The 15485-nt window shown below is 37.9% G+C and overlaps 1 long non-coding RNA gene across 2 annotated transcripts in view; it reads left to right on the top strand.

Annotated features, from left to right (window-relative positions):
* Positions 1 to 9926, top strand: part of LOC106098825 (uncharacterized) — a 75535-nt gene extending 65609 nt beyond the window's left edge. For both annotated transcript variants that reach the window (XR_002063441.2, XR_002063443.2), the window contains 2 exons: positions 8987 to 9056; positions 9233 to 9926. This is a non-coding gene — a long non-coding RNA (uncharacterized LOC106098825). The remainder of the gene's footprint in view (positions 1 to 8986; positions 9057 to 9232) is intronic.
* Positions 9927 to 15485: the final 5559 nt, after the last annotated feature.

Below are 15485 nucleotides of genomic sequence, written 5' to 3'. Positions count from 1 at the left end.
GGTCATTTTTGTAGAATACTCCACAGAACAGAGGATAGTAGCATGACTGGACAGTAACAACTTGTAAGTGTAACCTATATGGTCTAACCTATAATGAAGGAATTTAAACAGCCACTTAACACTGAATGACTTTAAATGGTCATTTAACAGTGAGTGACTTTAAAAAGTCATTTAAGAGTGAATGACATTAAATAGTCATTTAACTTGTCCTTTCTCTACTTGAGCCTTCAAAACTCTAAAAAGCTCTCACCCATCAGATATGTTTCCACTTGATTTCCAACCGAGAGTCCAATTGTTACAGTAAGCAACAGCCATGATTTCATCATTAGATTGTATAACTGTCTGAGTCGTGTGCCAAGCAAATGAAAATATATATTACCTTCGGGATGATGTTGGGTTTAGCTTTTCTGATCCATTGTTAGACACGTATTCAATGCATCTGGCACCAACATTCAAATCACATGTCGATAGGTGTCTGCAAAGAAACACTCGAGTGTTCCTATACTTGAGTAGTTTCAGCCTTTCCTGAGGTAGGATAATAGGGGATGCTATTTTAGAATTTGCTGCACTGACAGGAGGCACTAGCCCAAAGTAATGTTAAGAATAGAACCACCATTAACTTGTAGTTCACATCATGGCCAATTTGGAATAAATGGACTGGCATTTACATAGTGCTTTTCTAGTCTTACTGACCAATCAGAGAGCTGGAGACAGCGATCTACATTCAGTAATACATTCACTGAGAGCTTAATTCTAAAAAAAACTTTCATGGACAGTTAATAGTTACCCTAACATACATGTCTTTGGACTGTGGGAGCTAGCTGGTGTACCCAGAGGATCTTCATAGTATTCCTCAGTGGGTGGAGCAACTGAGGTAAGTGTATGTTTAAACACACAGAAACCAAATCTTATATCATCTCAGTGTTGCAGGTGACAGATGTCCAGACAAGATTTGGACTTGGGTAAAATTGCTGATGAATTTTGTTTACAGCAGGTAAACTTGCCTCTTTGAAAGGTGTTACAAAAATGTGGATATTTTGTGTGTTTTCAGTGTAGAAGTTGTGTTATCCTTTAGCTATTTTTTTTTTTTTTAATTTTATATGAACATCTAAATTGCTACAAAGTATCAGTTTGGAAGCTGGAGATTTGGAATGATACAAAGATCCAGGGCATGCACAGAAAGAATGAAGCCAGGATAATTTTTTATTTAGTAGCATTTGTCTTTTGTTTACTTCACAGAAAGGTCAAACCAACACTCCAAGACCAAATTTGAAGAAACAAGACTATACTTGGTTTGGTTGATCACATGATCGGAACTATATTGATAATTAAACTCTCTCTCTATATATAATTGTTATATTTCCAACTCATATTTTTTTACATTTTTACAGGATTTTTAAAAATGACAACTTTCATTAGAGTAGTTTCTTTAACCAGACATTAAAGGTACTGCATGACTAACATGTAGCAGAGACAACATGAGCACATTGTCACTATACTTTACACTCGTGCTTTTGAGAGGACCACAAAAGGTGTTGAGAGACCCTCAGATTAACAGTAAGTAAACACAGCATGGCTAACATACCAGCAGTGATGAAGTGAGCCCACCATGATGTAAATTTAATGTTTTACCAGATTAATGTCGTGCTATCCTCCCACTGTAGAGCAAATTGTGTGGCAAAGATGGTATAGGTGCATGTGCGTAGGTGCAGCTCTGCACATTCAGTTGATAAGATGACAGAGTAAACAGTCACCAGGGGTTTCTTTCCAACAGGCTGTACTACAGGGTGAAGACAGAATCATGTCGAACATCGGTTATATACATGGTGAATAATCTAGCCTACCGTTCTCAGTGGGAAAGAAAGGATTTTCCAGTTTCTTAATTCCCCCTTGTAAAAACTTACATGTTGTACTTTTAAGATGTTTACATGCATTAACATAAATAATGATAACAACAACCTGGGTAGACAAATTTTCAGAGAGACATATTTGTGTGAGGTCAGTTTAGGCCGCTGGATTTATAATACACTGCACAAAATCCTGGAATAGAACTGATCCTGTGATATTCCATTCTTATCTCCATTAATATTTCATCAATTTTTCCAAGTGCTTTCACAAGTGGAAAAAAAAAAGGTCAGCTCTGGAGCTCTTCCTCTAGCTGCCCAAATGACAGTCAGTCATTTGGGTTAATGACAGCCAGTCATTAGTCCATTCTGATCAATGAAAAACAAGCAGTTATCATGGAATACAATGTTGTTGTAATACTGAAAGTATCAGTATAACAATATGCTATGCAGTATGCCATACTGTAAACGGACTACTATATCACTTTACACAACCAATCAAATTGTTGTTATTCTCTATGTAATGTGTGTAGTGTTGTGTATCATTTATGTAGATTTTGCGAATCCCTGATATCCCCCCATTTCAAAATAGAATATTGCATTGTTATTTTCACAAGGCAGTTCTTTGTTGGTGTAGAAAATAAAAGAATAAAAAGTTTATGGAAAAGTCACTTGGGGTCTTCAGTGATGCTGAAATGCTTTTCTGACCTGAATGCCTGAATTTAGTGGTCTCCCAAAGAGGTTGTCAATAAGACCAGCAGCGTGACACATGCCCCTGAATTTCTGCACGGGCTTGAGGTTGCTTAATGCTCAAAGTCTGCACTTTGCCCTAACAGTCATTTATTTTAAATGCATATCAGATGGCACAAAAGGGAGAGCTGCGGACTGAAAATAAACCATCAGAAATATGCCATTATGAAGGACTGATATCGATGAGATTTTATTGATACTAGTGCCATTATCAATTCTGATTTCAGCTTTAATTCATTTAGGCTTCACCTATTGATTGATTGTGTAGGAGAGCAAAAGAGGCCAACACAAGTTTTCATTTTCAGTGAACTGTTTGATTATCTCAGTCTTAACACGTGAGAAACAGGGCACAGGCTACACTCCCAAGACCTTAATTTAAGAATTTTGTGGACCTGTAAGGGGAAAAAAGACCAGCAATTAAAAAAAGAAATATTGGAATCATTATTTTCAGCTGCTACTCTCATTCCACTGATACTGTAAAATGTAAAAATTTGCAATACATTTCCAATCTTGCACCAATATTATAAGTCACACAACAGTTTTTAATATTGTTGATAAAGGTATTACTGGGTTTAATTTTTGACATGTTGATGTTGATTTGTTATTGGCAAATTATATTCAGGTTTTAGAAATGATTATATAATTGGCTGCTACCAACCTATACCACATATTCATAGCTTTCAAGAAGCAGGAGTGAGATCACTTACATACCAAAATATGACACATCTAATCCTCCCTGTCATTCAGTCATTCAACTGAGCCAGGACCTTTTACACCTTTTGACTGTGACCTTTTAAAAAGGAAACCGTGCCAGAATAATCAGGCACCGTGGTAATGGATTAGCAAGTGTCATTTTTTTTGTCATATATCACCAAGATAAGATTGAAGTCTTTGTGCATGAAGCCATTCAAGCTCCGAAAATACTGACACTATGGTATCACTGTGTTATCACTAAAATTTGATGCCGAAAATACAATGAGGAAAAAAATGTAGGGTTTGGAATTGTATTAGTCAGTTAGTTAGCATTAATTCAGATGTAGTATCTCAGATATAACTCCTTACCCCTGTAAGAGTTAAGCTTTGAGTATTTCTGTATTTGAACATTTAAAAAAATCTTTGTCTGACTTTAACAACAACATTAAGTAACCTTGCTGTATCTTGTTTTTATTTGTATAATTGTGTCATATCAGACAGAACTGTTTATTTTTTATACTCTGATATCGTTTTAAGTCAGACTGACATGGAGAAGGAAATAAGATTTTCCCTGATCAGTTTCCCTAACCACAGCTTGACAACAGCAGCAGTTCTGCTCATAGCACTGATAACGTAATTGTTCGTCCTCCAGTGGCCACTTGACACTGCCTCCCAATGTGATTTAGTCCCTATAGACTCCTATAGTAAAATGCCCAACTTTCTAGCATTAAAGGGCATGTTTACAGCCTGGTACAAACTTGTTCATTTGCCCATCTGGGTTAGACAAAACCATTCCTTACCACTTCATATCAGCTTTCTTCAACAAGTACAGTTAGCTGTAGCTACCTGTTGAAGAGCCTCTCCTCATCTATTTAGAGTCATTGAAATGCACCTGTCCACTCATGTTAGTGCCTTTTGGAGCATTTTAGTGGCATTACCTAACTAATAATATGGCTTGCAGTATGGTGCACCCCACACCAAGTTTATGACAGAGCAGTTATTAGTTGGTATCTGTGTACAGTCAGCCTACACAACCTATATTTGTGGATTGCTAAACATGTTTGGCAGCATTAGCCAATAACATGGCACACCACCTGCTGAAACAAACAAACCAACAGGTGACGTCATATTGTCTATGTCAAACATTTGTACTTTAAGTAGTTTTTACATACCAATAAAAGGTCAGCCATTTCAACACAAAGACATTAACTGTGTGCAGTCATATTAGGCAAACCAGTGCATTCTTCTCAATCCACTATGAAGGGCTATTTTATGTAATTTTTGTTCCTTGTGCTTGTAAAGTCATTCTATCCATTGTCAGGTCATGGCTTAGTCTTTTGCTTCCAAAGTATAATTCATGATTTATTGGTGTGGGCTCTTAAGATAGGTGCATAAATGAAAGCATTGGCAGATACATCACCACCCAAGGTCACACACATCTAGCATTTCTCAGCTCAGGCGTTTATTATAGAGGGCACTCAGTTGATTAAAATATGATTTAGATGAGGGACATTTAGCTTGGTTCATTATTTCTTTTCAACATAATGGGAGGTATTAAAACATTAAAGTCCTATAGGAAGCGAATGCTTTTATTATGAATTGCCGCGCATGCAGTGATGACATAAATTTGCTGCGTAAAACTTGAATGTTGAATTGTGAATTGGTTTCCATCAATTACTTGGATCATTTTGGGTCAGTGTTTTAAAGATATGAGAAGTCAAAGTATAGTATGTGCTTGTGGATGTATGTCTCATAAAATCTGATGAAGGTTTCTGCTGAAGTGGAGAGACACTTTCTGTTCAATATAGGCATGCCATCTTAGATTTTCTCCAACATGTATCCTTCTCCAAATCTCACAATATCTTTTTTGACATTAAATCAAGAGAAGTCTGTTCCATCGCCAGTCAGCTGCTTGATCCTAGAATGATATTTGCCCCAAGTTTCAAGTTAGTGGAAACTGTAACTAAAGCATAAAGTTTATAATTTGACCTAGTGGTTTGTTCAACATAGACTGCTTAAATGCAGAAGGATTACACGCTGTAAGGCGAGAAAAAGAATTCTTGAGGGGGCTTTGATCGCTAGTTCAATATCCATTACTTTGGCACAGCAGAGACAAGGGGATCCAGCAGTATAAATTAACATCAAAGGCAGATGAGCTAATGGGGAAAGGTCTACTACTAGTACTATGCCAATATAAAAGTAAAATGACTATCAGTTCCTACCTGCTTTAATTATTCTACAAGAATCGAGAACATGGTTTCAAGCTGATCTTAAAATTCAGCAAATGTAACGTTACTGTTCTTTTGAATCATTTATCTCTGGCATAATTTTAGGCCTCTTTACAGGACAAAGAGCACATACTTTCACTTTTATGTAAATTTTGCGGGGTTTATGCATACACTTTAAGTCCACAGACTTGGCCATCGTTACTTACAGTGAATTATTATTATTCAATGAAACCTTTCACACATCCATATAATATTCATAATCTTGACTTTCAAAGATATATAGAATATGATATTGCAGTGGATGGCATCAGATTTAAAGGGTGTGAATCCAAGATGTAATATTAAGGTGTTCCTATTTGAATATTCACTTTTTGTTAAAGTTGCTGCTGTCACTTGAACCTGTAACTGCACCATAAGGATGAAAATATATGACCACTCCTCTTAATCTTTGAATTCAAGCATGCCACAAGTCCATTGTATATAAAATAAAGTACCTAGCCATGCAGTCTGCCTTTACAAACATTTGTGAAAGAACAGACTACTGTAAGGAGCTTGTTGTAACAGGATGCCTGAGCCAGTCAGTTAAATTTATTCTCTCCTAAGAATTCCAAACCTCCTCTGGCATTAACATCAGCACGAAAACTGTGCACCATGACCTTTGTGGCCTGGATTTGCATTGTTCCTGTAGATGTAATGTGCAGCTGGCCCAGTGTCTTTGTCCATATAGTGAATTTTCTGAAGTTAATCATGTGTGTTATTATTACATTATTGGAAGATGTTCAGTTTTATCCACATACATAAGTATGTAAACCGAGAAAGAGAGATTTTTTTAAAATTATTTTTCTCACAAGATTTATTTTTTCAACCAATAAAAAAAACAGACTTTTTCCCTGTGCACTCACCACCATAGCAATGCAATGAAGGAATATTCACCTAATCAAGACAAATTAGCTGCAGCATCCTTATAGAATTCCTTTTCTCTTTCAGGGTTGTGATTGGTTCAGTAAACGTGATGATGGGTACATTTCCCTCAAGACAAGACCTTTAATTAACTGTCTATTGTCATTAACAGGAGCTGCCAAAATTCGTGATGGCTGATGAGAACATGCAAAACCATGGCCTCCATTAGCTGTTCCGATACCATACTTGTGAAATAGTGAATGTAAAAGCAAATTGGAGCATGAAGAAGAAAGAAAGCTGAGCATGCTGATGTCATGCATATTGAACCATTCAGCCCAGTACTATCTTGTCTTTTTTTTTTCTTTTATCCAAAACTAATGAATTACCCTTGGAAGTAATTGTCATATCGGTCTCATTAACACTGGGGCTTCTCCTTTCAAGTGCTTTAGCCTTCAGAACTGCTGTCAAATTCATTGCTTTAAACCAGGTAAGACAAGAAGCATAAAATAAAATCATGACAAGTGCAATGTTTGTGTAGCACATTAATATGCTGATTACAAACAAACATCTTAAATTTTTGCAATTTTTTATCTATATATTTTATCTCTATATCGTTCAGTGGCACAAAGGTATGTTTTATATATTCTAAACAGACCATTACCTGATTAGATGCGATTGCTATTTTACAGAAAACAGCTCTCATGATGATCACCTGTGGTTTCAGCACACCACACCTTGGCTACAATTTCCACCACAACAGCTACCACATCACCTCTTCAAAATGCTAATGAACACAAACAGGAGAGGGGCTGGTGTGGGCACAAAGGGTGAAATCATGTTCCGGTTGTTTCGTGTCAGCATGAGCATCTTCCCGGGTCTGACAGATCGGCCAATTAACCTTATTTACCGCAGCTCCCCTCATCCTCTAACGAGCTCCACTGGGCTTCTTTCTAATAACGAGCTGCTGAGATTGGGGACCATTGGTGTGTTGGTTCCAATTGTGTTTGTCCTGTAATTATTAAGGTGACAAGATAGCAGCTCGTGCACTATTGTGCTTCCTGAGCGAGGTCGCTCATGCCGTTGTTCATGTTGTTTTTTTATGATTGGTATGCCTCATGCAGAGATACTTGGACTTCCATGTAGCCATAGCACTGTGATTATTTGCTCAATTGTCAAATGATTTTCAGTTCAAATCCAACATAATGAGATTATCTGTCCTATAAAAATAACACGTAATTGGAGCGTTTTTCATAATCTGTACAAGCTTGAGTAAGCAAGTGGGACATTGAGTGTTCTGCCTTATTATTATTTGTCCTAATTGTTCTTTATATCCCCAGACATATACACTCACAGGCCACTTCATTAGTTATACCTGTTCAACTCTTCGTTAAATACCTTACCAGCCAATTACTCAGTACATTTAGGCTTGTGGACAAGGTCAAGCCAGTCTACTGAAGTATTTCATGAACTGCAGGTTTCCAACAGAACCATTGTTAAGAGAATGGTCTGGAAAAAGCAAAACAATCTAGTAAGTGACAGTTTTCTAGATGAAAATACCTTGTTGATGGCAGTAGTCGGAGAAGAACTGCTGGATTGCTTAAAGCTGATAGGAAAGTGGAAATTCACTCAAATAACCACTTTATACAGTTGAAGTATTCAGAAGAGCATCTCTGAATACATAACATGTCAAACCTTGATCCCAGATGGACCACACCAGGTGCCACTCCTGTCAACTAAGCACAGGAAACTGAAGCTACAGTTTGTCACCACTCACCAAAAATGGACAACAGGAGATCAGAAAACCATTGCTTCATCTCTTGTATCAATCATCCAGACTGTCGATTGGTTTTGGGGACATTAACCTGGTGCACTCTGGCCCCTTGTGAGCGAGAGCAATGAGTATCGTTGCTGGCCATGTCCATGTAAGACCTCATGTACCCATATTCTGATGGCTGTTTCCAACAGAATAACAAACCATAGTGCAAAGCTTAAAACATCTCAAACTTATTTCTAATTTCTCCTTCTTTTCTCTCATTTCACTGTACCCAAAAAACATCCAGAATCAAATCAAATCAAATACTTTCTGGATATTAACAACATGGTTGTGCAGCTGACAAATTCCCAGCAACTGCATGATGAGATCACATCAATATTGGAGGAATGTTTCCAACACCTGATGAATTTATGTCATGAAAAATTGAGGCAGTTCTGAATGTAAATGGAGGTCCAGCAAGGTGTGCCTAATAAAGTGTGTGGTGAATGTAGATTCTGCTGATTTCTTGCTTTATTCTTTTTCCTGCTGGATGAAAGCAATTCCAGGGTCATCTATGCCTTCTATAGAGAAGCACAGTTCTAAAGCAAAGAACAGTAAAGCCTTGTACTTGATAATCTCGTTTAAAGACTGCAAGTAAGTGCACTTGCTGATTTGAATAATGTTAACATTAACTTGTGAATTCACAAAAGCTGTTTTGTTTTCTTGTTTGCTGTCAGCTTTTCTTTCTGATATTTGTCTGCTGCAGCTGTGTTGCATTCAGCCTGTATTATGCATTTAACTTCTGCATATTTTTCCAGTATTATAGTTGGCTCTTTCGAAAATATGCCCCTCTGCTGCCTGTGATGACCTCTGACTGTGGTTGCTAGGGTACGTGAACCCCTATAATGAGAATATATACAGGTTATGTTGAAATTGCTTCATGTTTTTTTTGTAGTGAGCTCTCATATTTGTAAGCTGAGCATTTCCTTTGTGTTTGTTCTTGTAAAAGTCTCATTCCTAACTTTATCAGTGACACATTTTCTTTCCTGTTTTCATGACAAAAGTTCCACCTTGGCAAGCAAGAGGGAGAGGAAAAAAAAGAAACATCAGGTTTGCTCCGACCACTTGTGATTCATCTATTCAAGTAATCCTGCCTTTGGAGCAGATATACTCTCTGCTCTATGACCTTCACTGGACAAGCATTGGTTTCAGGGCTGTGATTTTCAGGTCCCTACTGTGTTTGGTGTGGATGCCTGTGGAGACACTAATACAATCCATAGAGCACAGCTTTAATATGGTGCTGAGAATCCTCTTCTATTCAACCTTCAGCTTTCTAGAGGCACTTGGGCAATCTTTAAGTTGCTATTTTTATGAAGCAAAAGGTATCTGTCATAAAACTACACTGAGACACTGAGACCACTTAACTAAAGGAAGAGACTGCTGTGTATGTGTGCATTATCTCTTTATACCTTTCGTCCGGTTTATTGCCCTAAAAGCCCTTGGGCCTTTTTTTACTCCCATATAAATAGTCGTTTACCGAGTCAATACGCCCAGTTAATGTTAAGTCACAATAGCCAGTATATGGCAGTGATCCATACCAAGTGATGTGCTTAAGGGTAGTGTAATGTTTTCATGTCAAGTCAATGTTTTTATATCTCAGTAAGTGCTGTCACTGCAACAAGGCTTCATTGGTGAAGCAGGGCGGTCTTAAGTGATTTGAAAAATAAAAGCGTATGTTTACCTCATCCTTATGGCCTTTAAACCACATTCAACTGTGTCTGGAATTCTTTTTTCTTAGTTGGTACAAGCTTACAGAAATTTAAATTCGTTTCTAGTTAATCAAAAAAAGAAGAAGAAGAAAAGAACAAACATGTAAGTGTCAATAATACTGTTTTGATATCTTGTCAGGTGTAAATTTTTGTCACAGTGTCCCCACCTTGTTTTAAAGAAAGCTTCATGCTACAGTCTCAAATATTAAACATCTTCCAGTGAAATACAAAAGCACCTCATGTCTAATCAGGAGCCTATAAAAATACATTTCACTGTCACATTAGAAGTAAATATATATTTGCAAACCACAACAGAGAGTGCACTATTATCCTGGTAGCTCCTCATCTTCAAAAAGACCAGCGGTTTCCAGGCAATGCAGAGACATCAGAGAAAATGTAGCATGTCATCTTCCCTAATGCAGCAGGAGCTATCTGATAATCAAGCTGGCAAGCTGCACTCACTTTTATTTGAACTGTAAAAGTTGATGAATCAGACTTGGCTGCGCACTTACGAGCCCCCTAGCCTTCTCCCCTTTGTCTGTTGCTCGGCCAAGATTTGTGTGGCTCATCCATCCTATTAGGGCACAGTGCCCTCCAATATGCTACCCTTCAACATGTGCATGGAGGGATCAGTTCTAACTATTTGAATCACAAAGAATGGAAATTGTGTTTCTTCAGTGTCCTTGAAGCAGACTACAATTTGCCAATAATGGCAAAGACATCCCTATTCAAGCCGGTGAAAATGCAGTAAAAGCCATGTTTCTACTTTGCTGCATTTTACCCATCATGTCAGCTGGGTTAGTTTTGTTCCACAATAAAATGAGGGCTGCAGCTTAGAGTTACTTTCAGCATCAGATTTGCCACTGAGTAATCTTAAAACTACAACAAATAGATTCTAAATGTCTTTATCCTTTATGGAAGCTGATCCACAATATACTGGTTGAGCTAAGACCTCACAGAAGAGTTACTTTACATCTTAAAAACATATTAATTTGGAACTACATAAGCTACTTGGTTATATTTGAACCAAATACTGTACTTTTACGAGAGCAATGACAGAGACAGCTTTGTGTTTTGGGATTTCCTCAAGGCTTTCCAGGACTAAGAAACTGGAACCCATACCTGGGAGGTCTACTGATCAAGATAAACCTGTGGAGCTCTTACAATACCTGGGGAAGTAGAGTGAACATACTGTACTGTATTTGTTTTAGAAGTAATTGTTATAAAATATCTTAGTATATATACTATTTATATAAGGGATCAGTATAATAGCCAATGAGCAATATTAAAATTGGAATAGAATACTCTTTACTTGCTACATATTTGAGGCGAGATGTCAGTGTAAATTATTCTATTAGATGTGGTCTCTGATGGCTTCAATTGAAACGGTTTCATTGCGATGTACAATAGTTCAGCATGCCTTTACTATTTTAGTGTTGCTCATAATGGATTAGTGGCAGACTGTCTCATTGTGTTGGCTTCTTTATTTGTGTATGAGAAAAATGAACAACTGAGGGTGCCAAAAAAAAGAAGCTCACAGCAACATTTTCAAGTCCTGAAAGGTACTTCACCATGCAGAATTATTATTGCAACACTTTGCATCATATGATACTGAGTCATTATACTCTTTTGTTGGATCTTGTGTCTAATTAGCTTGTCTTATTCATCCTTTGCATGGAAAAAAGAATGTTTGTGTCAATTATGGGCGCCGATTGGCCACGGGGAAAAGATGAGAGTAGACTGTAATGGATAGGGAAGACACATTTTGATGTTGTTGTTTCATTTTGTCCTATTACTGGTTCAACACATTTTATGGATGGCCTGACCTCTTGAACTCTGATAGTCACTTCATTTTGCTGCCATAAAGCTGTGGAATCATCAGCGATGACATGTCATATACAGTATACTCATATTAAACATTTCCAGCTTTGCAGACAGTGAGATCAGCATATGAACAAGTAATTCCTGTGAGCCAAAAGCTCACAGGAATTAGATGCTCTGTCTCCAACTTGACTCTTATGATGACAAAGAGTGGATATCCTTAGTGATCTCCCAAGCCTTGCCTCTTGTCAGCATTCCTGCTAAGACTCAGGCGCTTAATTGGGGAGTTATTTTGAAGCTGGGTCTAAATTAATTTTAAATGATCAGTGAGATGTAAAAACAGCATGTATGAGGAGTATCACTGACTCTGAGTCAAATCTGCTTAGAAATAGGCTGACTTTGCCCGATTACTTCACATTCGGCCCTCTTCTCCAATTATGGTCAGCTCTAACATGACAGTAGCCAAAACGATAATTTTAGGAAGCCAGTGGATGACACCAAGGTAACTGTGTTCATCTTTTACATACAGCCTGTGGAGTGGGTGCATCAGGGCTCAGGTATTAGTTTGAGCTACATTGTAGTCTCAGAAATATGTAATAAAGTTGGAAGTGAGCACAATAGGTCACCTTTACATGAGGAAAAAAGTGAATTTTGAACATTGGCATGATTTGCACTAATTTTACAGCTCCTAATTGCAATGCTGCCATGCATGCATCAGCATAAGTCATAATATTTTACATGAAGCTTCATGTCAGCTGCAGCATGCCATATATTCAGCCACATTAGACAAAGAAAGGAGGTGGTGTCTCCTGTATCAATAACCTTGACTGCTCAGTGAATCATAAGGTTGTAGAAATTTCTGAGGCAGTTTGCCATCTTAATAGTCCTGTTTTAAAGGGGGACCTCAGATGGCTTGCTGTGCTGTGCCTCCATTTCCTTTGTTCTAATTTCTATTTCTGTCCTCTGGACATGATCCTCATTGTCAGTTGCCGGCCTCAGCGATTGAATAGCTTCGTCAAGCGTCCCCAGAGCCCTCTGTTCTACTGCAGTCTTGGCAGGCGGGAGCAGTTGATGTTGCCTATCTGTGCCTCTTTCTGAGCTGTATTAGCACTTGAGCTGTTTGGTATTGCATTTCCCAATAGGTGGTTTGATATGTGGAGCATTTACAATTTTCAAGCTGGTTAAGTCAATACCACAATCATTGTTTCACCTGATATTTGTTCTCTTTCATGTTTAGATTCAGGTGGCCTGTTTTGAAGAAGTGCGAGGTGCAGTGTGGTGTAATAACTCCTGGTATATTTCTTATTAATCACTAAGGTATGGTAGAAGTTTTTATTACACTTTAAATGGGCGCTTTCACCATCCAGCATGTGAATATGTTTCTTCAAAGCTTAACTAAATAGAAGACAGTTTTCTGCTTTCCATGAAATTAGTGATTCATATTGAGATTAAAGTATTTCTAGGACAGTCTCACTGCTAGTATCATCACCTCAGGGATTTATGCTTTCGCTTTGTGTTTCTATCTTAAAGGCTTTTTTCTTAGGCTCTAATTTCCTCAGTGAACATTCCTCTAGCATACTTACCAGGGGCAGAATATTAATTCTGATATTCACTGTCAAGAGTCTGTGGCATTTACCCTTTTTTTCATCACTCATCACCCTGGTAATAACAGTAGTGTGCGTGTGCATGTGTGTTCAATGAGAGATTTAAAAAAAAAAAAAAGTGTAGAAGTGACAGGGCAGTGGTCAGATGTTTCCCTGTGCCACTGGCATATCTCTTGTGTAGCTCAGCACTATTTAAGAACATGAACTCGCTTTGCCTGTCACTGTTTGTCTACTTGTGTAAGTGCAGAGGTGGACAGATTGTGCCTGGCCTTGCGTGCCCGTGGCCTTTTGTTTTGAGTCCCTCTGGACTTCCCTCTCGTGACAGGCCCTGTGTTTGGGTGGAAGCCCTGCCGAGCACCCTGCTGGCGGGTTAAGTGCTCATGCACATCACCATGGGGACTGAAGACAGACAAGCAAAGGAGGTGTTTTTCTTCTTCTTTTTTTTCCTTTAATGTTTCTTTTTGTTTGCACAGGAGGTCTTTGTGTTTTCCTAAAATCAGTGTCTATGTGTGTTTTGGTGGGGTTTTTTTTTTTCTGTATTTATTTGTCAGTTTTGTTCACTGCCATGAAAAAGGTTAGGCTATTTTCAAAGCAAGATAAATTTTCACATTCATTTTTTTTCTGTATCTCAGTGTTTGAAAGAAACAAATGATTCAATTCTTTAGGTTTATGATGGAATTCTATAATATATAAAACTGTGCCAACAGTGGAATAATCAAACCTGGATATTAATCTAACAATGCTAAAAAAAAGTGTCAGGAAAAAAAAAGTGTTGATCGATTTGATCACTCTGCTTGCTGTTTACTATTCACTCAGGCTGCTCACATGTGAGAGGAGGAGTTTTTTACGGAGACAGTTTGTTGTTGCGTTCTTCCTGTGATATCACTGCAGTAAATGCACAATGTGTTTGACCATTAAATTAAAAAAGCATGACTGTATATTCTTTTTCGTTTTACTACATGTACTCTTTATAATAAAATCTTGGCTGGAAGCTGAGCTCTAAAATATACAAAAAGATAATTAGTTGAAATTTTAAGTGGAATATTCATGAAGATTGCATATTCTGGATTCGTCCTCTGTTCCAGCTGACCAGAAAACAAAGATCTAGTTCCCATGTGGGGGAAATTGAGAGAAATGAGAACAAAATCAGCTGTTAATCATATGCCCACTTTGCCTTTCGGTCCTCTTCCACCTCTGCTGTTTTGTTCTTCTGCTTGAGGCATTTGCTGAACAAGCAGCTTTCCATCTGCCAATTTCTTTACTGTTGAAAGTCTAAATGCTTCAAAGCAAATGCTTTCACAAGATAATTCCCAGAGTAAAGATTTAATTAAGTGTGGTCGGCTTGTTTGAATGAATCGTCTGTTCATCAGCACAGTACAATAAAAATTAAGCCACCATGTTTGAACCATTCATTCCAGCCAACTTGATCATTCAGCGTCTTTCTTTTGTTTGTTGCTTTTGTGGGTCTGGATGCTGTAAGTGCTTAATTGTATTTATACTTGATACTTGGGTCTATGTGACTTTGTGCTTCGCATGGGTAAACTTGCTGGGCGAGAGAAGCACTTGTATTGGTACTTTATTTTTCCTTTTTTAAAGGAACAGTGAGAGGTAATGGGCCTGAAACTGAGTTTTTGAAAGAGCAAAGCCAAAAGTATAGGCTCCATGAAAGTGAACTCCTGCGAGGATGTTCTTCATTGCTATTCCATGACAATTTGTACTGTGTTTGCAGCATTTCACCACTGTCATTTGGACCAGCACTTCCTATACTATTATGGAAATCCATCGTTGAAAGTTTTCTAAAACTTTGCTCCAACGCCTTACACGTAAACATGGCTGTCTTTGGCTTCCAACAGCAACACCAACAAACAGCTGGAAATTACGCAAGTAGTGATTGGTTTGTCAGTTACAAAATGAAAGCAGTATGACATACGACAGAGGGCATGCAGCCTCCAAAGAATTTTCACCATGCTGAGCTAAGAATAGAAAATAATTCCCATAAATTGGTTTCTGAGGAAAACTGAGGTTTTATCGAAACCTTTCTTACAGAACAAGTGGAGCTCAAAGAGCAAAGTAAACAAGGGATTTATGATTGCATTGAAGATACACAGACATAAAAGTCCTGC

This window comes from Oreochromis niloticus, linkage group LG9 (assembly GCF_001858045.2).
Source record: "Oreochromis niloticus isolate F11D_XX linkage group LG9, O_niloticus_UMD_NMBU, whole genome shotgun sequence".
Taxonomy (NCBI): Eukaryota; Metazoa; Chordata; class Actinopteri; order Cichliformes; family Cichlidae; genus Oreochromis; species Oreochromis niloticus.
The sequence above is the reverse complement of the archived record's forward strand: the minus strand, read 5'-3'. Positions and strand labels throughout refer to the sequence as shown.